Here is a 4,545-nt window from a genome sequence, read left to right on the forward strand (position 1 = left end):
AAATCACTTTATCGTGCCTTTTGATATATTGGGAGCATCTGAGTACCGATATATGGCACACGACTTTCTGTACTTAGGGATATCACACTGCTTGATCATGCTCCTTAACTCAGCATCTTAGTATTTCATTGTGATTCGTTATTCGTATCGGTAGACGCCAAGGCTCGCAAAGACGGAATCGACATGACGATATTAGGGCTTCAAGTCAACGCGAAAGCTGAGAATTCTTAACGATGGATGTCTTCGTAGTCGACCCTATCCTTTAACCCTTTCTCGTACAACATCGAGTCTCACTCGTGGTGTACTTTCCTAACATAGGCCGCTAGAACGCTCAGCAGAGTAGTGGAGTCACTTGATGTGTGACGTATTAAATAATACGAGAAGGGGCTAATATGTAATCGAGTGAGCATCCTTTATTTCAACAAATCAATCATTTCTAAAATAATACTAGAATTCATCCATTCAACTATTACACCTCGAAAAAATCACTACCAGAGACATAAATCAGCACATTAAAATGATTCTGTTGTTCATAGTAGTTTTAAGAATAGTTATAGTTTTGAATTTTATATAGCAATTTTTAAGATTTTTATACATTATCATTAAGTTTTCTGTATCGCAGCTAGATTTAGATTGAGTAAAGAACTTACGTTTAGTGTCTTGTTTGTTTAGTTCGTTGGGTGGTGGGGATATTATTGAGGAATATTCGTTCTCTTTCTAATTCTTAGCTTAGTATTAGACATAGCACAATCGATCTACTAGCTCACATACAAATAAATATACGATATACATTTGAGGATAATTAGGCTTTACACTTTTTATAATAGTAAAATAGTAATAAATAGTTGTAAAGGACTTTCTTTTGTTTCGTTTTGGATCATTGTTGTGTTATTATTTGATTCTCGGCGAAACACAGTCGCGCGCCGAGAGTGGGAGCCTGTTTTTGCCCAAGATGTTCGGAAGCAGGTGCGTCGCAACCGCTCGTTGCGACACACATCACTGTTCGTGAATCGTTTCTATTCAATGTTTAATTAGCTTTAATTTACTTAATCGGTTAAAGCAAGACAAGGTAAAGCAATGTGAACTTGTGTTTAATCGAACAGTTGGGCAATGCCGCGTTTTAAGCTAGAAAATCTCTAGTGTATGATATTCGGACATAAAACAAATTAAAATTGTCATACCCCATATACTTTTTGAAATATAATTGAGGGGCTTAGAATGACAGGGGTGTAAGTGATTTGATCGGTTTCTCTACATCGACTCTCTCTTTTGGTCACAGCTTAGCAGCAAATATATTCCCAGCTGTATTTGACAATGTGGAAGATAGGTCAGAACCTCATCTATCGGATTCTATAGCAAACTCAAATTGGAACGTTATTGCAATAAAGTTATTAACTAAAGAAAAAGTTGATGAAGAGAAATCGATCAAATCACTTACACCCCTTGCATTCTAAGCCCCTCAATTTTAAACGAAAGAAGAATACTGTTTTTGGAGAATGTGTTTTTATTGCCAGATACGCAACACATTCGCAACAAACCACTAGCTCAAACCGTTAAGCCTTCGGTGACGTGGACTATTTCGACACTATTCTCAATTCTCCCATTCGTCGAAACATTCTTATCAAATAATGGGTGTGGATGTGGATTGCCGAACGAAACTCACCCGCGTTTTTGTGAAAGAATACTCGGGCGGGTTTACTTCGGTAATATCTGCTGCGTGATTATTGGATAGAAAGACCTGACGATAAATACACCAACAAGGAAACGGGCCGTCCAAACTGCCAGCTGTGGACGACGATTGCTCATATTATCATATGCCCCTTTATTTAAGCGATGTTGCTATTCGAGCGAAAATTAGAGGTCCCGGCTGAGTGCCGCTTTGACCGATCCCTTCCATATTCTATAGTGCGAGGGTAAAAACGAGAGAACCAATCCTACATTTATCTCTTTTGCAGTATGTGATTAAACAGCAAAAGGGGCCAAACATCGTTACAGCCGAAACCAAATCTCCTGCCAGGTCGTGTTCGGGGATGGGCAGGGAGAGTGAAAGAGAAAGTGTTATGAGTTGAAAGGACAAAAAAAAAGATTAGTTTCGAGGCCTATCCCGATGGGTCCTTCAAACGTGGCAACATTGTAAACGCCTCTATACGCCGCTGTGTGGGTTTGGGTTAAATTCAGGGAACGACTTCAGAGAGCTATTACACGCTGTGGGAGTTGGAAAGAGAGGAAACTAAAAGTTGGACCTCTCTCGATTGAATCGTTACCGGGTGTATTTGTAAGAACCACCTCAAAATTTTGTTGTTTTGTAGGCTGCTTTTTTGGGAAGTAATATTATTGATTAGAGATAGAAATTATTCAACGGTGGCTTTGCGGCTAGGAATACTCCGCAGTGCATTGAGTTACATCTAATTCGTCATCCAGCTAATTGAACAGACCTGTAATGTGACACGGAAATTGGACATTTTCGCCTCTATTTGGACATCGAGTTTGGGACCCAAATTATGGTCCTAGATTGAAAATCTTCACCAAACGTCGACAGTGTACCACTGTCATCGCCTCTGATGCGACACTGAGTGGTGCCTCGGTATGTCAAATTAGAGGTAACTTTTTGTAAAAAAAAACTATACAAGTGACGAGTGACCTTCGGGTAAAAGTCCCTTAAAAACAAGAACAGATCAGAACAGAACAAATAACGATCCTGTCTCATCTCAGGAGTGACGCGATAACGTCGACATTTGGGTTCATCCTGAACCCAAAACACGAGAAAACATCTTGAGAGATGAACTGTAGCTTAGGTTGTTCTCCCTTCATCATTATTGAATAAATTTTATGAACATATTGTCATTTATTTTTTATTCGAGAACGAAAATGTGTAAAAATTGATATTCAAGTCTATCAGTTTTTCACAACACTGGTAGCGCGAAAACAAAAATCAAATCTGCGGGTGGTCTTTTGAGGTAATGCTACGAATGTAGCAAATATTGAGCTTTTGTGCCCAGTTGAAGTTTGAATATGGAGGAAGGGGTACAGAATCGATTACCGTAAACTGTTATCACCTCTTTTAGTATTCTGGCGTTCAGCATCCAAAAAACCTGTGCGATCACGCCCAAAAAAACGAACAGTGCCATGTGATAAATGAAAATCCCACGTTTTCGTTGATCCATTGGAACGAAATATCTGTGCTCTTCTAGCTGTGTTTAATGTGTTTGTAGCATGATTTCTGCTGACGTGTGGATATGTTTTTCGTGATTTCTATTCAGGTATACCGGGTATACCAATGATTCTGACAGTTATGTTATTCGAATACAACCATTTGCAGTTTTATGATAGGATTTGTCTTTGCAGTGACCATAATCAGGGCAATCGCTAAAAATGCTAGGACTAAAATTAACAAAAATTAATACGTAACTATCAGTAAATATAAATCAAATAATCACAAAAATCATCATCAATTTCAGTATTCTAAACGGAATATCATATGAATTGGCAATTTATGAGTCCATTGGTGCTGTAATTAATTCCGATGAAGTTGTCAATTATCCGATTGAATTCCTGGAATTCAGCGTGTAGATTATTCTTCTCAGAATTATAAAAAAGTGAAGGAACTGGGCACGTTGCAACACGTTGTAGAGCGCCAAGTAGAACTAGCTGGTAGTTTCACCATACAGAGCAAAAATCGTTAAAAAACATAAAAATATAACAATAATTTATTCAAATGTTGTTTATTTTAATAATTTCAGCACAGTATTGTACAGCGAAGAGCTATTGCTCCAATGGAACTTATTTATGACACCCAGTACATCTAGTTCAAGGCATGAGCACATGGAAACCTGTTTTGTGTATGGCGTGATACATCTTATATTACAGAGGTTGGTGACCGTATTGTCCTCGTGGAACTGCAACATTATTTTATCCAATTCGCTTGTTAACCATGTCAGAAATTACTTCAAGATGCAACGAAATTTTAGAATCACCACTTTGGTAAAAATAGGAAGGAAGGAAGTGAAGCAGTAAATAAGAAACTGACAATTTAATCAAAATTCATTCTCAGAAAAAAGGTATCAACGTTAGAATTATTTCATGAAAAGTGACATGTTTTTTGAATTTTCTTTTTGCGGTTCTTTGTCTGCTATCAACCACTAAATATTTTTTACCGTTCCGATCGTATGGTGGCCCTCGGCCATCCTTACAAAGAATTATATTAATTTTATACTTTATGCAACTATGTAATAGTGTACACTAAATCAGGGATTCTCAAAGTTATCGATGTCAGTTTTCTAGGAGTCGATATAAACAAAAGCTGATTTTGGGGGTCAACAAGGTCTAAAAATCGACCCCTATTAATGAATACAATTTCTTATTTGAAACTTACTGTTATATTATCTGTATATTTTATGTTACGTGAACCAACTCGTTCACTAATATATCAGTAGAAAGTATTATTGTTTGTAATTTGTATTAATAATTGTTAATTACACTTGCCCATCCACGTTTTTACTGAATTTTACGTCTATTCATTGATGATAAAATGATGTCAAGTTTACT

Source organism: Toxorhynchites rutilus, chromosome 3 (assembly GCF_029784135.1).
Source record: "Toxorhynchites rutilus septentrionalis strain SRP chromosome 3, ASM2978413v1, whole genome shotgun sequence".
Lineage (NCBI taxonomy): Eukaryota > Metazoa > Arthropoda > Insecta > Diptera > Culicidae > Toxorhynchites > Toxorhynchites rutilus.